Source organism: Bos indicus x Bos taurus, chromosome 4, assembly GCF_003369695.1.
Source record: "Bos indicus x Bos taurus breed Angus x Brahman F1 hybrid chromosome 4, Bos_hybrid_MaternalHap_v2.0, whole genome shotgun sequence".
Taxonomy (NCBI): domain Eukaryota; kingdom Metazoa; phylum Chordata; class Mammalia; order Artiodactyla; family Bovidae; genus Bos; species Bos indicus x Bos taurus.
Window position 1 is genome coordinate 66,332,254 of NC_040079.1, and position 27,818 is coordinate 66,360,071.

A 27,818-nucleotide genomic window follows, 5' to 3' on the forward strand; every position below is an offset into this window, starting at 1 on the left:
TTTTGTGGCAGGTTGAAAAAAAGTGGCTCAGCCAAGATACCCCTGATAAGAAGGTTCCTAATTATGGCTGCTGTGCTAGGGATATAGATATACACATGTGCATGTCTGTCTTGAGGGGGCTGGTGGCGAGCAGCTCCCTCCAGAAAACTATAATGCACTGGCAGGGCACCAAGTCTGGTGTGGGGAAGGTCAGACCCCCTTAAGGTCTGTCAGACAGAGCCTCTGTAATTGCCTAAGATTACAAACAAGATTTTGACCTAGAGCTGAGCTTTTCAGAGGCTGGTATTGATCTTTGCCATACAGATAAGCCAGACACCTGGCTGCAGGTTGATTGTACACCCTTTGTCTTGGCTGGGGCAAAGATCTGCCCTCATTAGAATATACACTTATGGATGTGGATATTTTTCTTTGCCCACAAGGCTCATACAAGCCCCATTATTCATGGGCTTATGAATGCCTTATTCATTGCCATGGCATAAGGAACACTGCAACATTGCTCCTGGCCAAAGAACTCATTTCATAGCAAAATAAACGTGGCAATGACTCATGGAATGTGGAATTCACCACCATTATCATAAGCTCCGTGATCAAAGCATCTGGCTAGGTGGCCTCCTGATGATCAAATCGTGGCACTCTAGATGGGTGATACCAACCTGACATTTTGGGGGACTGATCTTACAAGATATAGTATGTACTCAGAAACAAAGACCCATAGCATTGTTTCTCTCAGAGCCATAATATGTGAATCTAGGAATCTAGGGATGGAAATGGAAGTGGAGCCTCTCGGTATTAAAACAACATACTTGAAAAATATTAGCTTCCTTTCCTCCAGTTTTGATCTCTGCTGACTAGAGATCTTCACTTCAAATGGAGAAATGTTTTTCACCAAAGGACACAGGAAAGGCAATGACTGGAGGTTGGAAATAGTAACGAGTACTAGTAGCAATTAAAGGTTGAAATGATTATACATAAATCTGAGCTTAAAATGAAAGGTAATACAGTAATTACTCAAATGAAAATCTATATTATTAAGAATATGTTATACCTATAATCAGTACCAGAAATAGCAGTAATATTGTCAAAGTCTGAGTAGTGTGTATGCATGCAGAATTATCAGGAAGGGTGTAAAATTCTCCTGATTAAAGAAGACACAAACATATTTTTGATGAAGACAATTAAAGTTTAAAATGCTCTTCAAAATTTTGATAGTTTTTATAAGGACTATAAACTGGATACATTTTCTAAAGCATTGGAGAAAAATTTTTAAAGAGTATAAAGGATATACATTATTTTTCTCACATAAAATGAGAGAAATAGGAAAAAAATATACTTAAAAATTAAGAATATAAGTGATTAACATAGTCAAAGTATATCCTTAAATTACAAATGAAATTAGGCTTGACTCATCATATTGATTCTAAGATTTGATTTTTAAAAACTTAGCTACATGTTGTTCTTGAGACATTCTAAAACAGACACACAAAAATTCGAAGTAACACATAGTCAAATTATGCCGGCAAGTGTAATCAAAAATAGCACATGTGTTGATATTACATCGAATGTATTAATATAATATGTAAACTGAGAAAAAGTTACCCCATCTAGGTTAGGTAGTTGTGATGAGGATTAATAAAATGATGCACCTACAGTATTCGTCGCTCAGTGGATTTCAATATTCCAAATAATACTTATGAAAGTTTCATTATATTTATACTTTGCAAAAATACAAAAGAGCTCAAAGAGATTCTAAGACTTAGGCTTTAAAGAGGTAACTACATCCATTCTATTACTCTATCTAGAATATGCTATACAGGTAGCCTTGATGATTATATTTACTACAGGCTACATAGCATGTGACTCTGCCTCAGCATGAAGAATGTGCTTGGGATTCTAAAAGCCCAGAATCTAGAATCAGAACAGAAGCGCCAGTTTTCTGGTGCTAAATTTTTTGTCCAGACTATATGGATAAATATCTCCACATATACAAAAGTTAAAAACTATTTGAACCAGGGAAAATTTGAAAAGGATTTTGAGAGGTGATTGTAGAGAAACTTGAATGAATAAAATCACTGCAGTCAGTGGGAAATCATAAATATCCAGTTCCCAGATGACAATGTATTAAAATCCCTTTCGACTTTGGCTGATACAATGAAAAACAGATTAGAAAAAATAATTGCAAGTATTTTTAGAGGCTACATTAATTGGACATGTTCTCATAACTCTAGACATACTATTATGGTCAGCCGCATTTTACTGATGAAAAAGATGAGAATTATAGGTATCCAGGGTTATACACCCTGTATGAAATGAGCTAAAAGCTGTGTCCAGGTAGAGAAATTTTCAAGCTCAAAGTACTCAACCAATACACTGTACCGCCCTAAAACTCATTAAACACAGAAATGGATGGATTAAAAAAAATAATTTCTTTTTTGTCATTTGTTTATATATCAACTGAGATAAATCTTAACAATGTTGTGTATCTACTCTGTGGATAAGGTTCTAACTTTTGGTGAAGGTTTTCTTAGGCAATTATTTGCTAATCCTTTCTTCCCCAGTGGTACTCTGCCCTTATTTCTAGTCTTATTTCTTATCACACTGTCCTACTTTGAGGCCTTAGAGAGCTACTTGGAACCTATTCTTCAAAAAGCATAGAGAGGGACCCTACTTAGTCTTGATTTATTCCTGTTTTAAAGGTATTTTAGGTTTGGAAACTTTCAATTATGTCATGAATGGGGAAACCTCTCTTAGGACTGGAAGAGAAAAAAATACAGTGATTTTAATTTTTTGTCCCTTAAAACAAGAAAGAAAGAATAAAATTATTTTTCAATTATAGGCTCTGTCTTGGCCTAAGGAGTTGTGATATTCAATCTCTGAAGAATTTGGCTTCCCAGGAGTGGAAATGTCAAATTTAAGCTATAGAACTCACTTGAATTAAAGCAAATTAGAAAATGCATAATTTTACTAGGTTCACATCATTTTGTTTTGGCAGAAACTTAGTTACATGCCGTTGATTGCTTTTTTGCACCACAGTACCACAATCATTTCCCATTAAAGTAACTGGATAGTCACACCTTTTTTTTTTTTTTTTTAATCATGATAGCAGTTGTTTTGATTAAATTAACCCAATCCCAATCATTCATTCATTTGGTAAACAGTAGAGTCACATGCCAAAGAGAAAACAAAAAAGTGGGAGAAGCATTATATAATTAACTAGGGCATTAGTATTGGTGGTGTTTAAAGAAAAAGGACAAAAGAGAGCTATATTTGGATATCAGAGTGCATTCCTTTCTCTAAGTAGGTGGTCTTTGATCACTGCCCCCACTTCCCTCCACATTTAGTCATAACCTGTACATCTTTCTTTAGATTTTTATGTCTCATCTGTTGTTACCAAGCCAATCCTGGCAGAGGTGGGTACAAATTAAGACTTTTTAATAATCAGCTTTGCCTTCCTCCAAGCCACATGACCACATAATACGAGATACAAACTTGGGTATTCTGTCTAGGACAATTGTAAATGGAATGGGACTCTGAAATAATACACAAAATGAAGACAAAACAGAATTGTCCCAGGCAAACCCTGGATATAATTTTAGCTGCAATTTTGTACTGCACAATTTTGCATTGCATGAGACCTATCACCTATCACATGCTGTTAACTGGCCCTTACTGGGTCCTCCAGGACTTGGTTCCTTCAGTCTCAGTGACTAGGTTAGTTGCTTCCAAGTCTCAGTTCTTTTCATCTCCATTGTGTCAGCTTAAGCTATTAATACTGAGTTTTTGCCTTGATCTTTAGTCTCAAATTTGGTCTGAATACCCTTCATGTTCAGTGTAAAAATCTTGCTGGCAGCTTCAGCCTAAGAACTTGACTTCCTGCCTTAAACTCAATAATCTTCTGCTCTTGCACTAGAACTTTATATTTAAAAACCAACCCAGACGCTGAGGCTTGTCCCCTCTGACTAGTCACCTGCCTGAGGCTTGAAGCTCCATGTATCCTGGTTTCTGTTGTTACTGTACTCTAATTCTTACACATTGTTTTTGACTAATTTTCTATAAAATCTCTCTCTCTCTCTCTCACACACACACACACACACACACATACACACACACACGCACTCCATCCATGGTCTACGTAACCTTGAAGGGACCATCATTCAGCTTACCAATTGACAAATTTTACTAACAACCTTCTAAGACTATGATAGGGATAGTTTGGAATATAGAGATAAATAGAGATTCACTCATGGTAGGATGAAACTTCCTTGACAATACCCAGGGTCAGTTTTATTGTTTTGTTTTTTGCTGATGAGTTTCTAAAATTTTTAACTGATTAAACAGCCTGACCCAAAGAGCATAAAATCCCTATTGTGAACTTCTGCTTTGTGGTCACACAAACAAAAAAGTAGCTACATCAGAAGCCAAGATAGCAAAGTATCAGAAATAACTTTGAGATCTCAGGCCTACTGATTAGGATTATGATGATTCTTTTAATTGGAAAATAGAACACTGGACTTGAAACAAGCTTTACAGATAACACATGTTTTGTATATTCAAGTTTGAGGCAATGATGGGATGCCATTTAGAGGATTAGAAAATTTAGCTTTAGAGAAAGACTGAAGTTAGAGAGGTACAAATGAGAATAACTTTTATAGAGGCAACTTTTAAACAAATGTGACTGTTAATCATTAACTGTGGGCTGGACCAGAAGAGACCCCAGCTATAACTTAGACGTAGCGTTGGAGCAGGTTGTAATAGCTTCTTTGGAATACGTTAGAGGAGAGGAGGTGGGGAGATGTAACCACTGCCAGCCAGTAGTTACAATTTTCAAGCTGTTATGAAAGAAAGCAATTTACCCAAAAATGTTCAAGTACCAAATTTCAAACAGAAATAATGTGCATTCTAAGAACTTGAAGCTATGACCATAAGGATAATAGGAAAATAAAAATTCAATAGAAAACTCAAGATTAAAATTAGTTGGTGCCAAGACAATTCACTGAGGAAAGGAATAGTCTTTTCAGCATACAGTGTTAGAACAACCAAATATCTACATGCAAAAGAATAAACTTGGGCCCATATATTATACTATACATAAGCATTAACTCAAAATGGATCAACAACTAGATTGAATGCAAAAAGAGAATGGGGTAGCAGAGGATGAGATGGTTAGATCATCAACTCAATGACATGACTTTGAGCAAACTCTGGGAGATGTCAATAGTAGAGGACAGGGGAGCCTGGTGTGCTGCAGTCCATGGGGTCACAGAGAATCAGACATGAATTAGCAACTGAACAACAATAAAAGCTAAAACTATTACACTCTTAGAAAACAATGGCATAAATTTTCATGACCTTACATTAGTCTCTTAAATATGGTAGCAAAAGGAAAAGTGATAACAACAAAAATTGATAGACGAAAATTTAAAAGCTTTTGTAGTCTAAAGGACAACATCTGAAAAAGTGAAAAAGACAACTACAGTTTAGGGGGAAAAAAAACTTGTCAAATCATGTGTCTTATAAGGAACTTGTCCCAGAATATATAGGGAACTACTACAACAAAGCAATAAAAAATAAAATGAAATATGGGCAAGGGATCTGAAGAGTTATCTCTACAACAAAGAGATACATACCGTTAGTAGGCACATAAAATGATGCTCACATAATTAGCCACAGGGAAATGGAAATCAAAATTACAAGATATCTTTCACATGAATCAGGATAAATATAATGAAAAAGGAAAAGTGACAGTAAGTGTTGTTAAGAATTGGAGAAATTGGAACTCTTATACACTGATAGAAAAAAAAGGTATGATGGTACAGTCACCTTGGAAAAGAGTTTGGAATTATCTCAAAGGGTTAAACATAGTTACCATATGACTCAACAATTCTACTACTAGGTATATAACTGAGAGAAACAAAAATATCAGAGAAGGCAGTGGCACCCCACTCCAGTAGTCTTGCCTGGAAACTCCCATGGATGGAGGAGCCTGGTAGGCTGCAGTCCATGGGGTCGTTAAGAGTCGGACACGACTGAGCGACTTCACTTTCATGTTTCACTTTTATGCATTAGAGAAGGAAATGGCAACCCACTCCAGTGTTCTTGCCTGGAGAATCCCAGGGACGGGGGAGCCTGGTGGGCTGCCATCTATGGGGTTGCACAGAGTCGGACAATTCTACTACTAGGTATATAACTGAGAGAAACAAAAATATACATTAACACAAACCCAAATGTTCATTGCAGCACTATTTACAATAGCCAAATGATGCAAAAGCCTAAATGCCCATCAACAGACAAATGGATAAAGATGTGTTACACATATACAATGGAATATTACTTAACCATAAAAATGAACAAAACTTGGTCATTTATAGCTATGTGGATGGACCTAGAGTTTGTCACACTGAGTAAAGTCAGTCAGAAAAAGAAAAACAAATATTGTATATTAATGCAGAAGGGAATGTGAATGGCACTAATGAGTGCTCTAATGGCTCTAATGAGAAGGGAACGGCAACCCCCTCCAGTATTCTTGCCTGGAGAATCCCATGGACTTAGGAGCCTGGAGGGCTACAGTCCATAGGGTTGCAAAGAGTCAGACAACTGAAGTGACTTGGCACACACACACACACACACACACACACACACGTGGAATCTAAAAGAAATGGTGCAGATGAACCTATTTTCAGAGCAGGAATAGAGACACAGATGTAGAGAATGGACATGAAGACAAGGTACAGGGAGAGAGTAGGATAAATTGGGAGATTAGGATTAACATATATACACTACCATGAGTAAAACAAATAGCTAGTGGGAATCTGCTATATAGCACATGGTGCTCAGCTCAGTGCTCTGTGGTGACCTAGATGGGTGTGATAGGGGATGGGAGGGAGGTCCAAGAAGGAGGGGATATATGAATACATATAGCTGATTCACTTCATTGTACAGTAGTAATTAATACAACATTGTAAAATAATTATACTCCATAAAAAACTTGTACACAAATATTAATAGTAGCATTATTCATAATAACCAAAAGTGGAAATATGTGAAGTGCCCACTAACTGATGAATGGTTAAACCAAATGTGGTATATCCTTACAATCAATGCATTTGACAATTCAAAAAATCAAATACTCATTCTTGTTACAATTTTGATGAACATTTAAACATTACCATAAGTGAGAAGTCATTCATAAAGGACCACATATTCCATTTATATAAAATGTCCAAAATAGGAAAATATATGTAGAGAGTAGATTGCTTAGGGTTGTTGCCTGTTGTGGTGGGGGGGGCAAGGGGAATGGGAAATTATGAGTAAGGACTCTGGCATTTCTTTCTGGGGTAATGAAATGTTATAAAATTGCTGGTGCTACTATAAAATTGTGCACCACTCTGTTACACTAAGAACCACTGACTAATATATTTTGAGTGATTTGTATAGTATGTGAATTACATCTCAAAAAAAATGTTTAAAAAAGTCTAGTCAAAAATGGAGTTATAGTGAATGTGGACACAGAGAGCTGGTTTCAGGAAGGTGATCAAGTTTTATTTCTGTGAAACAACAGGATCAGACAGACACCAAAGGCAGAGTATTATGCTGCTGACACAGAATGTGTAAGAAAGTATCTTTTCACTAGCAGAGATATGGGCTTCCTGGTGGCACAGATGGTAGAGAATTTTCCTGCAAAGCAAGAGACCCAGGTTTGATCTCTGGGTTAGGTAGATCCCCTGGAGAAGGGAATGGCTACCCACTCTAGTATTCTTGCCTGGAGAATCCCATGGACAGAGGAGCCTGGCAGGCTACAGTCCATGGGGTCACAAAGAGTCGAATGAGTGACTAAGCACAGCAAAAATAAAATGTTTGTTTTAGCCCATTCAAGCTGCTATAACAAAAATACCATAGACTGGGTAGCTAATAAACAACAGGAATTTGTGGGCAGATTTGGAGTCTGGTTAGGGCCACTTCCCGGTTCACAGACAACTGTCTTCTCCCTGAATCCTTACATAGAGGAAGCCCGAAGAGAGCTCTATAGGATCTCATTCAGAATGACACTAATTCCTTTCATGAAGGTTCCATCCTCATGACCTAATCACTTCCCAAAGACCCCATCTCCTAACACTATCACCTCAGGATCAGGATTTCAAGTTATGTATTTTAGTGGGATACAAACATTCAGTTCATGGCACTGAATCAGTGAGTAGTTTCAATTAACATGAAAATTATCTTATAAAATAAATGTCAACTATTCTACATCAAATCTCCTCCCTCTTATATTCTCTAAACAGGGTTTGAGCTAGACTCTGTAACTTTTATGTAATTTTTGGCTATTAGAACAGTCTACTTTTGGTATTCAAGTATTAGCCACTTAAGTTTAAAATTTAATTCTCACATTCAGTGCCAAGCTATTTGCCTCCCTTCTCTCAGGAACCGAGCTGGAAAAGAGGGAGCTGTTGTCTGGATCTCAGACATATTTTCTTCCTCATTCCCTTTGACCTATTTTCTACCCTTCTCACTTCCCCCCTACCTCATCTCACCACCTTTTAGCCATGGCTGTCTCTGGGGTGGTGATGAAGGAAATGAAGAAGAACTGTGCAATGCTTGGGAGCAGACTCTTAGGTGCACAAACAAAGAGTCTCAGGGGCGTGCCCTTTGCACTTTGATGAGGATTTGACCTGCAGAAACATTGTGCCATTCCCTGCCCACATGAACTGGCCTTTATTTACCTTTTCTCTGGTCTCTTCCCCAATACTAGTATTACTGGCTTCTTTTGGCAAAGGATCACAATCCCCTCCACTTACTACCCTGCATAGGCTACTCAGCTCAGTTCAGTCGCTCAGTCATGTCTGACTCTTTGCGACCCCATGAATCGCAGCACGCCAGGCCTCCCTGTCCATCACCAACTCCCGGAGTTCACTCAGACTCACGTCCATCGAGTCAGTGATGCCATCCAGCCATCTCATCCTCTGTCGTCCCCTTCTCCTCCTGCCCCCAATCCCTCCCAGCATCAGAGTCTTTTCCAATGAGTCAACTCTTCACATGAGGTGGCCAAAGTACTGGAGTTTCAGCTTTAGCATCATTCCTTCCAAAGAAATCCCAGGGCTGATCTTCTTCAGAATGGACTGGTTGGATCTCCTTGCAGTCCAAGGGACTCTCAAGAGTCTTCTCCAACACCACAGTTCAAAAGCATCAATTCTTCGGCGCTCAGCTTCCTTCACAGTTCAACTCTCACATCCGTACATGACCACTGGAAAAAGCATAGCCTTGACTAGATGGACAGAGTCCTTAGGGTGGCCCATATGTGTGTGTGTGTAAGAAAATAAATGTCACAGAACTGTGGAAACAATCATATTACTGGCACTTAAAATCATACCTCATCATGCCAAGGTAAAAATAACTTGGAACAACAGATCTGACTTTGATTAAGAATACTGTGGGAAACAGTGAGATTGAAACCATATATTTGTAAGTTCTTCCATCTAATTCTCTCGTGCTAACTATATAGTGTGTAGCTACTCAATCTATGAGTTGGTCAGGCATGAAAAATTCTTGCTTCTCCTTATGCCCTCTTTTAGTAGACAATTTTGGATCCACAATTTGTAACTTCTCTAGATGCCAGCCAACACAGATTTTTGGACAGCTTTCAGAGCTAGAGAGGAAAAGTGGGAACCCGTGAGTGGGAAGGGACACTTCAATACCATTTGTCTTCAGATTCTGAAGTATGACTCTCACTTAACTACCAGCCAGAGAAGGCCATATGCTGGAAGAGGCACGCAAATGAGAAATGAAAAGACTTTTACTTATTCTCATTTCATGTACATGTGGGGGGAAAAACCTGTAATTTAACCATTCTTGAGTTTACCTGACCATGGCATACATAACTGGAAGGAGATACTGAATCTTGTTTTTGTAATTTATTACTATTATTTACCAAAATGAAACAGGGGAATGGCAATCCAGATGAAGAAATTACACTACAGGATGAAATATACTAAGTCCTTGAAACTGAACTGCACCCTAAACTACTGACCATGTTTTCCAACTAACTACTCTTCTAACTGCGTGAAAAGAATATGCTTGTTGTGTACCCTGATGAAGGTAAGAGTGTGGGCATGGTTTCAATAAATCTTTTTTTTTTTTTTCGCTTCAGGAAAAGTGTGGACACAATCACCTTCCACCAAGGGTTATGCAGTAGAGTTTCCCACATTTGGAGAAACTCCAGGGTGCAATCTCACCCTGGGAAAATCACCCTCGTGATCATGTAAGTATCAGTAAGTTTTTTTTAGTTTTCCAGACTTGAAATCATACCTTTACATCTTTGGGACAGAAGAAAGTCTACTACCTCACTTTATCCCCAACCCTGACTTTACATGGCTAAATTTTCCAACGTGTTCCTAACTCATCCATCTTCTTTTATTTTCTTCTCAATTTTCATTTTCATCCTTTGTATATGTATCAGGTAGACTAGCCTTCCTGAACTCCACCTATCTTAACACTTCTGTGTTTGAGAATCAAATAGATCTTTCTTGTCCATCAAATCAAGTCCAATCATGTGAACTTGGTACTTTATTTTGCAATAGTCTATCTACCAGCATCTGCTTCCACTCCCATATCTTCACCTTATTCCACATATTTCAAGTTCTTTTCCACTTTCTATCCCACCTCATCACCACCCAGCGCATCTTCACCCACTTTGCTCCCTCCTCCATTGTTTCTCAGCCATGGTTAATCGATTTCTGTTGCCTGGAGAGATTCTGATATGACCCTCCCCTCTCACCCCTTTAAGAATCATAGTTTTTATTTATCCTACTAGACAGAGATTTGTAAAGCTTTGCTTTCCTTGATTTGCATTATGAAAGCTAAAGTTATTGGTTTGGATCTCTTCTTCAATATAAAATTGTTGTAATATTGAAGACGTAATTTTTTTTCATATAACACTTTTCCTCTCCACTTCAAAGAAGTTGATATTCTTCCTCTTTTGAAAATCATCAAGATACTTACATTCTTGCATGTCAGTATAATCTTAGTCTTCCCTGAATATCATCTTTATTCACCCTTCTTTGAACTCCTATGGCACTTATAAATGACATACATTTATTACTTATTTCTTGTGTGCTATTTTTAATTCTTCAATGAAATGAGTAAACTTCTTAAGAATATCAGCTATGACATATTTCTCAATATTTTCTTCTAGCTTAATGCCAGGCATATGATGTTTAAGTTCCTATTATCAATTCATTCTGCTCAATAGTTGGGAATTTCTATTAATATCATAAAAATGTGACTGTCTGAATTATGACTGCTCACTAGTGTCTGTAAAAACCAAACACACTGATAATCTATGTATTTATAGAAGGAAAATTATAGTCTCTAGGCTCTGGGCAAATTTTGTACACATGCAAAAATACTCAGAAAAATAACATTAGGGATAATGAACTGTATGTTTCTGAGTTGAATGAGGTTTTCAAGGTAATCACTACCATATATTTAGTGACAAGTTCTTTCAATGCCTAACAGTTTCTGGGAATCTGTGGATGGTTTACTCATTAAACTGTTGCTTACAATCTATTCCCAACTTGTTTTTCCTACACTAATTTATCCCTTCACAAATTATCCCTTGTTCAGAGAAAAAAGGTGTATGAGAAATACTTTCCACTCATCTTGCCAAACCTGTTAAGAAACATTCCATTTGTTCTTCCAAAGCTAATGTTTACCTTTTCTAATAGACATGACTTTCATCTCAAGTCTGATATTTTAGTTTTCATTTACCACTTTAGAAGTAATATTTTGACCATGTTATATAGGTAGTCACCACCATTACTTAACCTCACTGAATTCTATATCAAATGAGATTATGAAACAAGTCACTGGAATATACTGATAAGAAATAAATTATTTTCAAACTGTTTTAGCATGCACTTAGAGTACCCTGCATTTTCATAGGTATATGGAAAATTCTACAGTGTTAGAAAAATGCCTTTTATTTATTTTTTTGAGAAAACAAGCTTTGTTTTCTAAATAAAGTTTAATAATATATTCAGAAATGATATTCTCATGTCCTTGGTTTTTAAGTACTCAAGGAAGAACTAATGCCTTCTGGAATTTTACTCAAATGAGTTATGAAATACATTACTCAGTAGGGTTTTTTTTTCCTTTTTAGGAAAAAAAGTAAACATGCTATTTCATTTCTTGATAATTCAAGCACACTTACAACATGGGCACTTGTTCTTTTATAGAGCACCAGGCTTGACCTCATATATGTGTAATAAATGGTCTTCCAAGATAATGAATGTTTTCAAGCATTTTTTTGATTTATGTAGTTGGCTCACCGATTATTCCCAGGGAAAATGAGGTGGAATACCTCCAAATATGCCCTTCTCACCTTCCTCCTCACACCTCTCTTTCCTGCCAAAATCTTGTTTTCACAGTTGTATTTTGTTACTGATGTTCACTCTGTGTGGTCCCTTTCTAATAAGGAAACAGAAGAAACACCCTAATTTTCTCTCTTACTGTAATTTGAGACTCTCGGGAGTTTAGAGGCCCAGTGATTTGCTCTCAGTGTCGCCCTTTCTCTTTTCCCTAGACCTGAGCCTATTGGATGGATGCAGAACATCAGGTGCCCGTTGCAGTCCAACCTTTATGGCTGAATCCTCAGATCAGTCAGTGAAACAATTTGTTCTTTCTAGTGAATTATTTAGCTGGTTAAAATAGCAACCCACAGTCCTGAACGTATAGGGTTAAAAGGTGATTGTGTAAGGATACCCTAAATTATTGATAAAAATATGTACAGTAGTGTCAGTACACATCTTGGAAAACACAAATGTAATGTTATGTGGCTCTGCCAATGTGTAGAGAGCATGCAATGCAGACAACATTCTTGCCTGTAATTTATCATTCGGATATACTGTACGAGAGAAGCTTTAAATGAATATTTCTAAAATATTACTGTGTTGAATGAGATTCAAATTTGGGGAACAAAATCAATTCTTTTAAAGAAGCAGATACCTTGGAAATAAAAAACAAAACCCTAAACATGTTGAGCTTAGCTTAAATCTCTGCCATTAACGCATCCCTTTGGAATATAACAGAGAACAATACATTCTCACAGTGCAACAGTGCCCTTTGTTCTGCAATCCTAGAGCACTTAACAACGAATACAGTTAAAATTAGCAACAGAGCAATAGATATCCTAAAGGAATTATGGTAGACAAATGAAAGCAAAACAAATCAGCTTAAAGTTTAGATTGAAGAAATGAACCATGGGGCCTTCTCTATTTAATATCATAATGTCTTCCAAGTCAGAGCCTGCATCACTACAGATTTATAAGTAAATTAGAAGTTGGCTGCTAAGAACAATAACCACAACATAAACTGATCTTCATATTATGCCCTAGGTACAGGCACCGAGAGCAGGTGCGGGCATGCTAAGTTGCTTCAGTTGCTAGGTTGTCGAACTCTTTGTGACCCCATGAATTGTGTGTAGCCCACCAGTCCTCTCTGTCCATGGGATTCTCCAGGCAAGAATACTGGAGTGGGTTGCCATGCCCTTCTCCGGGGGATCTTCCCGACCCATGGATGGAACCCATGTTTCTTATGTCCCCTGCATTGGCAGATGTATTCTTTTTTCTATCCATGGCTCTAGGCAACCACTGATCTGCTTTTGCATTGAATTAAAATTCAATTATATGATCTATATTTGGTGTCTTGCTCCCTTCACTCAGCATGATGCTTTCAAGGCTCATCTATATTGTTCCATGTATAAAAAAAGTCCATGCATTTTTATTTCTGAGTAGTATTCCATTGTATGGATACAGCACATTTTGTTTATCCATTTACCTGCTGATGGACATTTGTGGTATTTCCAGCAGTTAGCTGTTGTGAATAAAGGCGCTAGCTATAAATATTTGTTTACATGTATTTGTGAAAACATGTTTTTACTTCTCTTGGGTAAATACCTCGGAGAGGAGTATCTGGGCCATGTGATAGGTAGAGGCTTACATGCTTAGTAACTGCCAAACAGTTTTTCAAATCAATTGCACATACTTACATTCTGACCCCATTTGTCAGACTTGGTGCTGTTGGCAATCAAAAATGTGTTAAGAAGATACTACAGTAGTTCAGGTAGACAACAGTAAAGCCCAAACTAATGTGGTGGGTTTTAAGGATAGAGAATTTGTCTTTGTAAATTATCTTCCTTGGAGGGAAATATGGACAAAACCTGGCGATTTACTGTTTATTGAATGTACTGCCATGAGGAATGAGACAAGAGTTACTCCTAGTATGCTAGTAAAGCCAGTGGTGTCAATTTGAGCTTATACTCTACCCTCACTTGGTTTTAAGACAAACTCACCATTGTTTTGCAAACAAGTAACTCACCAGAAGTCTACGTGTAGAAGAGACATGAGAACCTCTGACTAGTTAGTGAGTCAGAAGGGAGGTATTTTGCAGTCAAACTGACAAGACTTGATTCACTAACAAAGATTCATTTGTTAGAGGGAGGGATGCAGCTTATTTTCTGTCTCACAGTTTTATCTTTGGTTCACTTTCCTCTCGACTATGCTATAAGTTCTAGGGGAAAAGATCATTTAAATAAAAACTTCGCAGATTTTGTAAAGCATCAAGAACCATTATTTGCCTTCTTTGCTTTGTCTCATCAGATTTTTGTTTCTTTCTTTCCCCTTTTCTGTCTTCTTTTGAGTTGACAGACTTTTGGGATTCAATTTTAATTCTTCTTCTGACTTTTAGCTATTTCCATGCATTTTTTAATGGTTGCTCCAGGGACTACATTATGCACCGTTAACTTATCAGAGTCTATTCAGAATTAATATTCTACTTCTCATAAATTGTAGGAAATTTGGAATAACATAGTTCCATTTGCCTTCTGTCCTTTGGGCTAGCATCTTGTGTATATACAGATGTAAAAGCCACACAAGTTATGCTTTTTTTAATGTTTAAATGTTTAAATTGAGAGAAGAAAAACACGTATTGTATTTTGTAATTTTCCACAAATCTGCCATTTTTAGAGGTTTTCATTAGTTTCTGAAGATCAGAACTTCCATCAGATATCCTGACCCTTCTGCCTGAAGAACTTTAACATTTCTCCTACTGATCTGCTGGTTTTAGATTCTATTATCCTAAATATAACTTTAAAGTTATCTCAAAATGTTTTCATTTACTTTCATTTTGGAGGGGTATTTCTCATGAAAAATAAAATTCTAGGTAAACAGATTTTAATGTTTCTCTCATTACTTTAAAGGTCATCCAGTTGCATTCTGATTTTTTTTTTCTTTTATAGATTACAAGACAGATATTATCTATATCATTAGCTCCATGTGTGCAATTTTTCTCTGGATGGTTTCAAAATTTTTCTTTTTTCTTTAGATTTCAGCAGTTTGACAACATGTACTCTGTCTGCTATTCTTGGTATTTATCCTGCATGGGTCTGCTGAGATTCTTGAATTTGTAAATCAGTGGTTTTCATCAACTTCAGGAAGTTTGAGGTCATTATTTCTTTAAATAGATGTTTTTTTTCCCCCTACTTCATTCTCTCTTCTTTCGGGACTACTATAATATGTATTTCCAGCAATTGTTCGACTTTACCCCACAATTCGCTAATACTCTAATTTTTCTTCAATTTTTCCCTCTGTGTTCTTAAGATTATACAATTTCTACTGATCTTCAATTTACTGACTTTCATTTGCCATCACTAATCTGATGAGTATTTAGTATACTTTTAATTTCAGTTATTATACTTTTTTAATTCTAAAACTTCAATTTCCATTTGGGATCTTCTTTATGGTTTTCTTTTCTCTGCCATCACTTCATTTATTTAGATATGATTTTAAGTCCTGAACATATTTATACTAGTTGTTTGCCTGCTAATTCCAAATCTGGGTCATCTTAGGTTCAACTTCTATTTACTGCTCTTGTTTCTGTGCATATATAACTTTTCCTATTTCTTCAAATGTCTATCAATTTTTGACTATGTGTATGAAACTCCAGTACTTTGGCCACTTCATGCGAAGAGTTGACTCATTAGAAAAGACTCTGATGCTGGGAGGGATTGGGGGCAAGAGGAGAAGGGGATGACAGAGGATGAGCTGGCTGGATGGCATCACTGACTCGATGGACGTGAGTCTGAGTGAACTCCAGGAGTTGGTGATGGACAGGGAGGCCTGGCGTGCTGCAATTCATGGGGTCGCAAAGAGTCAGACACGACTGAGCAACTGAACTATATAACTATATTTATCAATGGATACAGTCAGTTCATATCTTATACATATTATATCTATAACATGGTATATAATATTTATATTATATAACATTTGTATGATATAGAAATACTTGATCCTCTTCTATCTCTGAAGCAAGTTTATTGCACTCTAGCTGGCAGTTGATTCAACTGGAGTCAAACTCTGTGGCCTTTCAAGAACTGATTATCTTTACCTAACTTTGGTTCTTCTCCAGTGTCTTCAAGTATCAGTAGATTTAATTTTTTAACATTTTGCTTAAATTTTATACTGCTATTTATGGAAGGATAAGTTTAACCAACTTGCTATACCATGACCAAAAGATGAATGATTTATCTGGTATGCTTTTAACAGTTTATAAAAGACAGATATTTGCTCTCCATTTGCCCTAGCACTACCTGAAATTTCGGAGAAGGCAATGGCACCCCACTCCAGTGCTCTTGCCTGGAAAATCCCATGGATGGAGAGGCCTGGTAGGCTGCAGTCCATAGGGTCACTAAGAGTCAGACATGACTGAGCGACTTTACTTTCACACATTGGAGAAGGCAATGGCACCCCACTCCAGTACTCTTGCCTGGAAAATCCCATGGACGGAGGAGCCTGGTAGGCTGCAGTCCATGAGGTCGCTGAGGGTCGGACACAACTGAGTGACTGCACTTTCACTTTTCACTTTCATGCATTGGAGAAGGAAATGGCAATCCACTCCAGTACTCTTGCCTGGAGAATCCCAGGGATGGGGGAGCCTGGTGGGCTATCGTCTATGGGGTCACACAGAGTCGGACATGACTGAAGCGACTTAGCAGCAGCAACAGCAGCAGCAGCAGCAAGAGCTCCTCAAGGGAAGAAATAACCTGCTATAATAGAGATATGACTGAAGTACTAAGAGCTCAACTGATGTAACTCCCTCTGGAGAAGCTAGGCATTTTTCTGAGATGACACTGGGTCTTAGGGAAAGAATAGAGTTTGACATAAATGTAGTAGGGCTTAGCTCCTTAGATAATGGTGAATTAACAGAGTCTAAAATCTAGATGACTCAATTTTAATTTTAGAAAGTTAGATCTGACAACAGTGTATAGGATAGACCAGAGATAAATCGAGGCACATGAAAGTAGGAGATTATTCCAATAATTGAAGGAAGACATAATGATTAAGGTAGTGATCAAATAAACAAAAAGTAATGGTGATAGTTGAGACTCATTTCTCAGTTAAAGTAGGATTTGGTGAGCAGTCACATCTGGACTGTGAAGAAGAAAGTTAAGATTGCATCAAGGATTTCAGTTTGGAGGATTCAGAGAATGTTGATTCACTCATTCATTCAGCAAACATTGAATGGCTACTGTATTCCAGACAACAATGTCCTAGGTCCTGAAGGTATATCAGTGAATAAAATAAACAAAAATACTCCCTCCCTGAGGGAAGCTGACAAAAATAAATAAGGAAAAATGTGTACTATGTCATGTAGTTTTAGGGATATTTAAAAATAAAATAAAAGAGGAGAGGAGAATGGGCAATGCTGCAAGCAGATTGTATTTTTGAATAGGTGGTCAAGAGAGATCTTACTTAGAAGAGATCAAAAAAAGGGGATGGTTAAAGAGTCAGTCATGCGGTTATCTGGGAGAAGAGCATTACAGGCAGAAAAAAAAAAGATAACAGCAAGTGTAAAGACCTTGAGATATGCTCAGTTATTGCAACAAAGAAAAGAGCCTTAGTAACAGATGTCTGTGTGAATAAGCATGTGTGTACAATAATGAGAAATGCTGGCTTCTCTCTTAGACAAGCTAGACATCAGGTACCTAAAGGAATACTCAAATATAAACAGACTAACCTATAAGGCTCCATCTAGATTAAGAGCAAGATCTGTGTAGGAAATCAAATTTGGAAATCATTGTGAAATGCTGTAAGTACTCTGAATCCAGTGCTCATTCCTCCATACCAGGAGGAAGCAGTTTAAAAAAATAGCACTTTTGTGTGAAAAGTGCCAATTTCTGTCATGTTGACAACTGCATTAAAAAAAAAAGTGGTTTGGGATATTAGAGTTAGTCATAAGGCTGGCACACTCCACGGACTTCATAAAAAGAAAACACATGGTCACAGAACTATAAAGTAAGCTCATATAGGCCTAACCCTTACATGCTAAAATCATAGGTTCAGATGTGGGTTATGCTGATTATCAAGATGTCATTTATCCTACGTCATTAGTGTATTTGACATGAGAGTGCTACTTTAGCTTCAGCTGTGGTAGGAAAGCAGGCCTAATGGCCAGGGACATCTGGTTTAGCAGTTCATTAGAACTCCAGAAGGTACACCCCAGATATATACAGCCTAATACACTCCTAGAACTGGATGTGGGACATTTTATTTATTTTTTCACTACCATTTTGACATCTAAGAAGACAGGAACTTGCTAAGAACAGGACAAGAAAAGCCTTCTCAATTTATTACAGCATTCTTGACAGTTATAATTACCTGACTCTGCCTAATAAATGTTTAGTGCAAACAAAACCAAGTGACTGATGAAACACCACATAGTTTGTGCATTCTTACCCATTCTGCCCACCAATCACTGGAAAGAGACTTTGCTACAAAAACATTCTTGCTGAGTTTCTGTACACATGCTTTTTCCAAGAGAAAATATGTTTGAGGTAGCCCAATAACTGTTTCAGAACCTCATTAAATTTGAATATATGTTTATTTGAATCACTTTGCTGTAGGAGGAGGGTGGGGGTGGGGTACGAAAGTGGGTAGACTACTTTGGAGTCTCCCACAAAGGGGTGAGATAATCATTTTCAGGGCTGAAGCAATAGCAAATTCTACCTGAGCAAAGGTTTTGCGAAACCAGCCCCGGATAACGTACAAAGCCAAAACCTAAGCAGGGAAGGAATCAGAAAGACTAGAGGTGAGACAAGGGCAAGTGCAAAACGGGCACAGGGTCAAGAGTTTGGATCCTGGGAGAGAAGACAAAGCCTTAACAGGTAGGACCAAAGGTGAGTTGTTGAAATTGGACTCTCACAATAAAGTAGATATCAGCTGTCACTTGTGATTTGCTATTAGGGAGCTTGGCACTTAGCCAGGCTGTTAAGGATTTGTTAGTAAATGTGAGCTATTGTAAGAGACATTGGGAAAGTTAAGATCTTTTGTATAGATTATTTTTTTTCATTTTTAAAGAAATTTTATCTCATAACCCTCTGCTTTAGGATTTTCCTTTATATAGCATGTCCTTAGTACCTAGCCATCCCATGAATGACTGAATTTTTTACTTTTCATTCAAATCTCACCTAAAATGTAAGCTCAACCAAGAAGCTAGACTACACAAAAAAGCCATCTAGGATCTCCTCTATAACATCTCTTTTTAGGACCTGCCAACACTAGCCTCCTTTCCTTTTTTTCTCTATCCCTTTCTGCATTTCCTTCCTTTGTCCACTTCCTTGCAGTAGACTGCAAATTCCATAATGTGTGAACCTTGGCTGACTCATTTACTATGGTAGCTGCAGCACATAGAAGGTTGTGTGATTTTAGTTAAATTCTGGAGCAAGACAAAGATGCCCACTCTTACTACTTCTATTCAACATAGAATTAGAAGGCTGAGTCACAGCAATCAGACAAGAAAAAGAAATAAAAGCTATCCAAATTGGAAGGGAAGAAGTAAAACTATCATTATAATGAAGACGACATGATACTATATATGTAAAACCTTAAAGACTCCATATAAAAACTACTAGAACTGATAAACGGATTCAGCAATGTAATAGACTATAAGATTAACACACAGAAATTGGCCATATATATATATATATTTTTTTTTTACACTAACAATGAAATATCAGAAAGGGAATGGAAAAACACAATACCTTTTAAAATCACATCCAAAAAAAAAAAAAAAAGGCTTATAAATAAACTTGACCAAAGAGGTGAAAGACTTCTACACTGAGAACTATAAAACATTAACAGAAGACATTAATAGATGAGTCAAAACAATGGAAAGATATTCCAGGCTAAATTGGCCATACTATCCAAAGCAATCTTCCAATTTAGATATTTATCAAATCACCCATGATATTTTTCATAGATCTAGAACAAATAACCCTAAAATTTTATAGGGAATATTAAAAGACCCAGAATTGCCAAAACAATCCTGAGGGAAAGGAACAAAGCAGGAGGCATAACCCTCCCAGACTTCAAACAATACTACTAACTACAGTAATCAAAGCAGTGTGGCACTGGCACATAAACAGACATACAAATCAATGAAACAGCGTGGAGAGCCCGGAAATAATCCCATTCACCTATGGTCAACTAATCTTTGACAGAAAAAGGCAAGGATATAAAATGGGAAAAAAACGGTCTCTTGGGCTAGTGGTGCTAAGAAAGTTGGACAGCTGCATGCAAATCAATGAAGTTAGAAAACACCCTCACACTATGCACAAAAACAAACTCAAAGTAGCTTAAAGACTTAAACATATGACATTATACCATAAAACTCCCAGTAGAGATCACAGACAAAATATCCTTTGACATAAATTGTTCTTGTGCTTTCTTAGGTCAGACTCCCAAGGTAATGGAAATAAAAATAGAAAAATAAACAAAGAGGACCGAATCAAACTAACAAGTTTTGCCCATCAAAGGAAACCATAAACAAAACAAAAAGACAACCTATGGAATAAGAGAAAATATTTACAAATAATGCAACTGACAAGGGCTTAATTTCCAAAATACACAAACAGCACATATGACTCAACAACAAAAAAACAATCCACTTGAAAAATGGGCAGAAGACCTAAATAGATGTTTACATGCAAAAGGCCAATAGGCACATGAAAAGATGTTCAACATCACTAATTTTTAGAGAAATGCAAATCAAAACAACAATGAGGTACTACCTCACTCTGCCCAAAATGACCATCATTAAGAAGTCTACAAATAGCAAATGCCAGAGAGGGTGTGGAGAAAAGGAATTACTCCTATACTACTGTGGGAATGTTAAGTTGGTGCAGCCACTATGGAAAATAGTATGGAGGTTCCTCAGAAAAACTAAAAAGAGAATTGTCACATGATCCACTAATCCTACTCCTGGGTCTATATCCAGATAAAACTATAATTCAATGAATCACATGTACCTCTATATTCATAGGAGCACTATTTACAATAGTCAAGACAAGGAAACAACCTAAATGTCCATCAACAGATGAATGGATAAAGATGATGCAATACACATATACATGGAATACTAATAACCATAAAAAAGAATGAAATAATTCAGCAATATGGATGCAACTAGAGATTATCATACTAAGTGAAGTAAATCATAAGAAGACATTGCTTACATATGGAATCTATAATATGATACAAATGAACATATCTATGAAACAGAAATAAGACTCACAGACATAGAGAACAGACTTGTAGTTACTAAGGGGACAAGAGGAGAGATGGACTGGAGTTTGGAGTTAGTAGATGCAAACTATTATATATAGGATAGATAACAACAAGGTCCTACTGTATAGCACAGGATATTCAATATCCTGAGGTAAACTGTAATGGAAAAGATATTTTTACAATACAGCGAGATTGAAAATTATATAAATATCTTTAAAATGTTGTTTTCACAGTAGATTTAATGATATAAAAACATTGACAACATATTATGTGAAAAGTGTAGGTTCACATTAAAGAACAAAAAGCACAGGGTCTTGCTTACAATCAGTTCAGTTCAGTCGCTCAGTCCTTCCAACCCTTTGTGACCCCATGAATCATAGCATGCCAGGCCTCCGTGTCCATCACCAACTCCCAGAGTTCACTCAAACTCATGTCCATTGAGTCGGTTATGCTATCCAGCCATCTCATCCTCTGTTGCCCCCTTCTCCTCCTGCCCCCAATCCCTCCCAGCATCAGGGTCTTTTCCAATGAGTCAACTCTTCACATGAGGTGGCCAAAGTACTGGGGTTTCAGCTTCAGCATCAGTCCTTCCAATGAACACTCAGGACTGATCTCCTTTAGGATGGACTGGTTGGATCTCCTTGCAGTCCAAGGGATTCTCAAGAGTTTTCTCCAACACCACAGTTCAAAAGCATCAATTCTTCGGTGCTCAGCCTTCTTCACAGTCCAACTCTCACATCCGTACATGACCATATATGAGCCTTGACTAGATGGACCTTTGTTGGCAAAGTAGTATCTCTGCTTTTCAATATGCTATCTAGGTTGGTCATAACTTTCAAGGAGTAAGCATCTTTTAATTTCATGGCTGCAATCACTATCTGCAGTGACTTTGGAGCCCCAAAAAATAAAGTCTGACACCGTTTCCACTGTTTCCCCATCTATTTCCCATGAAGCGATGGGACCAGACCATCACTCTGAATGCAGAGTTCCAAAGAATAGCAAGAAGAGATAAGAAAGCCTTCCTCAGTGATCAGTGCAAAGAAATAGAGGAAAACAACAGAATGGGAAAGACTAGAGATCTTTTCAAGAAAATTAGAGATACCAAGGGAATATTTCATGCAAAGATGGGCTTGAAAAAGGACAGAAATGGTATGGACCTAATAGAAGCAGAAGATATTAAGAAGAGGTGGCAAGAATACACAGAAGAACTGTACAAAAAAGGGCTTCATGACCAAGATAATCACGATGGTGTGATCACTGACCTAGAGCCAGACATCCTGGAATGTGAAGTCAAGTGGGCCTTAGAAAGCATCACTACGAACAAAGCTAGTGGAGGTGATGGAATTCCAGTGGAGCTATTCCAAATCCTGAAAGATGATGCTGTGAAAGTGCTGCACTCAATATGCCAGCACATTTGGAAAACTCAGCAGTGGCCACAGGACTGGAAAAGGTCAGTTTTCATTCCAATCCCAAAGAAAGGCAATGCCAAAGAATGCTCAAACTACCACACAATTGCACTCATCTCACACACTAGTAAAGTAATGCTCAAAATTCTCCAAGCCAGGCTTCAGGAATACGTGAACCATGAACTTCCAGATGTTCAAGCTGGTTTTAGAAAAGGCAGAGGAACCAGAGACCAAATTGCCAACATCAGCCGGATCATCGAAAAAGCAAGAAGAGTTCCAGAAAAACATCTATTTCTGCTTTATTGACTATGCCAAAGCCTTTGACTGTGTGGATCACAATAAACTGTGGAAAATTCTGAAAGAGATGGGAATACCAAACCACCTGACCTGCCTCTTGAGATCTGTAGGCAGGTCAGGAAGCAACAGTTAGAACTGGACATGGCACAACAGACTGGTTCCAAATAGGAAAAGGAGTACTTCAAGGCTGTATATTGTCACCCTGCTTATTTAACTTATATGCAGAGTACATCATGAGAAATGCTGGACTGGGAGAAACACAAGCTGGAATCAAGGTTCCCAGGAGAAATATCAATAACCTCAGATATGCAGATGACACCACCCTTATGGCAAAAAGTGAAGAGGAACTAAAAACCTCTTGATGAAGGTGAAAGAGGAGAGTGAAAAAGTTGGCTTAAAACTCATCATTCAGAAAACAAGATCATGGCATCTGGTCCCATCACTTCATGGGAAATAGATGGGGAAACAGTGGAAACCATGTCAGACTTTATTTTTTGGGGTTCCAAAATCACTGCAGATGGTGACTGCAGCCATGAAATTAAAAGACGCATACTCCTTGGAAGAAAAGTTATGAGCAACCTAGATAGCATATTGAAAAGCAGAGGTACTACTTTGCCAACAAAGGTCCATCTAGTCAAGGCTATGGTTTTTCCAGTAGTCATATATGGATATGAGAGTTGGACTGTGAAGAAACCTGAGTGCCAAAGAATTGATGCTTTTGAGCTGTGGTGTTGGAGAAGACTCTTGAGAGTCCCTTGGACTGCAAGGAGATCCAACCAGTCCATTCTGAAGGAGATCAGCCATGGGATTTCTTTGGAAGAAATGATGCTAAAGCTGAAACTCCAGTACTTTGGCCACCTCATGTGAAGAGTCGACTCATTGGAAAAGACTCTGATGCTGGGAGGGATTGGGGGCAGGAGGAAAAGGGGACGACAGAGGATGAGATGGCTAGATGGCATCACTGACTCGATGGATGTGAGTCTGAGTGAACTCCGGGAGTTGGTGATGGACAGGGAGGCCGGCGTGCTGCGATTCATGGGGGTCGCAAATAGTCAGACACGACTGAGTGACTGAACTGAACTGAACTGAACTGATGGGACCAGATGCCATGATCTTCGTTTTCTGAATGTTGAGCTTTAAGCCAACTTTTTCACTCTCCTCTTTCACTTTCATCAAGAGGCTTTTTAGTTTCTCTTCACTTTCTGCCATAACGGTGGTGTTATCTGCATATCTGAGGTTATTGATATTTCTCCCAGAAATCTTGATTCCAGCTTGTGCTTCTTCCAGTCCAGCATTTCTCATGATGTACTCTGCATATAAGCTAAATAAGCAGGGTGACAATATACAGCCTTGACGTACTCCTTTTCCTATTTGGAACCAGTCTGTTGTGCCATGTCCAGTTCTAACTGGTGCTTCCTGAAGAGGCAGATCAGCTGGTCTGGTATTCCCAACTCTTTCAGAATTTTCCACAGTTTATTGTGATCCACACAGTCAAAGGCTTTGGCATAGTCAATAAAGCAGAAATAGATGTTTTTCTGGAACTCTTCTTGCTTTTTCGATGATCCGGCTGATGTTGGCAATTTGGTCTCTGGTTCCTCTGCCTTTTCTAAAACCAGCTTGAACATCTGGAAGTTCATGGTTCACGTATTCCTGAAGCCTGGCTTGGAGAATTTTGAGCATTACTTTACTAGTGTGTGAGATGAGTGCAATTGTGCGGTAGCTTGAGCATTCTTTGGCATTGCCTTTCTTTGGGATTGGAATGAAAACTGACCTTTTCCAGTCCTGTGGCCACTGCTGAGTTTTCCAAATGTGCTGGCATATTGAGTGCAGCACTTTCACAGCATCATCTTTCAGGATTTGGAATAGCTCCACTGGAATTCCATCACCTCCACTAGCTTTGTTCGTAGTGATGCTTTCTAAGGCCCACTTGACTTCACATTCCAGGATGTCTGGCTCTAGGTCAGTGATCACACCATCGTGATTATCTGGGTCATGAAGCCCTTTTTTGTACAGTTCTTCTGTGTATTCTTGCCACCTCTTCTTAATATCTTCTGCTTCTATTAGGTCCATACCATTTCTGTCCTTTATCAAGCCTGAAATGTTGCATGAAATTTTCCCCTGATATCTCTAATTTTCTTGAAAAGATCCCTAGTCTTTCCCATTCTGTTGTTTTCCTCTATTTCTTTGCATTGATTGCTGAGGAAGGCTTTCTTATCTCTCCTTGCTGTTCTTTGGAACTCTGCATTCAGATGCTTATATCTTTCCTTTCTCCTTTGCTTTTCATTTCTCTTCTTTTCACAGCTATTTGTAAGGCCTCCTCAGACAGCCATTTTGCTTTTTTACATTTCTTTTCCATGGGGATGGTCTTGATCCCTGTCTCCTGTACAATGTCACAAACCTCCATCCATAGTTCTTCAGGCACTCTGTCTATCAGATCTAGTCCCTTAAATCTATTTCTCACTTCCACTGTATAATCATAAGGAATTTGATTTAGGTCATACCTGAATGGTCTAGTAATTTTCCCCATTCTCTTCAATTTAGGTCTGAATTTGGCAATAAGGAGTTCATGATCTGAGCCACAGTCAGTTCCTGGTCTTGTTTTTGCTGACTATATAGAGCTTGTCCATCTTTGGCTGCAAAGAATATAATCAATCTGACTTCAGCGTTGACCATCTGGTGATGTCCATGTGTAGAGTCTTCTCTTGTGTTGTTGGAAGAGGGTGTTTGCTATGACCAGCGCGTTCTCTTAGCAAAAGTCTATTAGCCTTTGCCCTGCTTTATTCTGTACTCCAAGGCCAAATTTGCCTGTTACTCCAGATGTTTCTTGACTTCCTACTTTTGCATTCCAGTCCCCTATAATGAAAAGGACATTTTTTTGGTGTTAGTTCTAAAAGGTCTTGTGGGTCTTCATAGAACCGTTCAACTTCAGCTTCTTCAGCATTACTGGTTGGGGCATAGGCTTGGATTACCATGATATTGAATGGTTTGCCTTGGAAACGAGCAGAGATCATTCTATCCTTTTTGAGATTGCATCCAAGTATTGCATTTCAGACTCTATGCCATTTTGGATTTATTAGTTTTAAAGTTTCCATAGCATGTTCTTTATTTTTTACTTAAAATAAAGTCTGCAGACTTTATTTGACTTCTCTGTGGTTCCTAGTTGTTTTATCTTTGTGGACATTGTGTGAACCATAATACATAAAAGAGAGAGAATAAGGTTCTCAAGACTAGTAACAATATCTGGGATTCCTCTTAGGATGGGTTTGGACATATTGGCCAGCCTCCTAGAGGTACAGAGCTCTCAGAACACAGCCTTGCTGACTGGAGAGGAAGTGGGCAATGATGGGTGTATGTTGTCCATATGTCACCATTGTCTTAAACTCTGGGGTACAAAAATGTTTAAGTTCTAAAACTCCAAATGTTACTAAAAATGGAACAGATAATAACCCATTACCTTGGGTAGCTTGATACAAGAAAGAACAAGGTGTAGCTAAGTTTGTCAAATAAAACTGATGAAATTCTTTCTTTCCATTTTTAAGAGAGTTCAGGGAGAGGGAAGTCTTTGGGCTTTTGTCATCCTTTCTTGGATCTTGGCCTGACTCCACAGGACAGGAAGAGTTCTGCTTTTGCCCATTAAGACCTGTCATCGCTTGTGTTTTTTAGATTAAAATCAGAGAATAACACACCTGGAAATTAAGTGATGATTATTTGCTCTGACTGACCATGTTTTATTGGTGAAGTAGTTCAGGCCCAGGGAGATTCTGGGACCAAACAGAATCTGATATGGTTCTAGCTGAGCCCCTCACCAACACCATGTGCTGCATCCCCACTCACACATGTCTCAGAGTGACTGTCTCCCGACCAAGCCAAGTAGGGCTAAGTCAAAACACTAAGGGAGGGAACTTGTAAACACAGGACAAACTCTCATCTGAGTTCAAGAGACCCATAGTGAGAAGGTCCTGGGTGCCAGACTTTCCTCCTTCAAGGCTGAATACACACAGACCCTAGGCCTGACCCAGCCTAGACTACTAACATCCTAAGATTTTTAAGAATCCAGAAATGAAACAATCTAATCTAAAATGCATAGAGATGATTAGGTTGAATTTTAATCATTTCTATTAGCATTTGGTCAGGACTCAGAATTTTAGTGTCATAGTATTAATTGATGGAAAGTGAATATATACAAAGACTGAAGTGAGGAGACAACAGTTTAAATCTTTCATTAAAAAACCAAGACATTTCCACCCTCAAGACAGCATGGTACTGGATCAGGAACAGGACAGAAAGCCCAGAGATAAACCCATGCACCTATGGTCACCTAATCTATGACAAAGAAGGCAAGAATATCCAATGGAGAAAAGATAGCCTCTTCAGTAAGTATTGCTGAGAAAACTGGATAGCTACATACAAAAGAATGAATTAGAACACTCCCTAATGTCATACATAAAAATAAACTCAAAATATATTGAAGATCTAAATGTAAGGCCAGACACTACAAAACTCT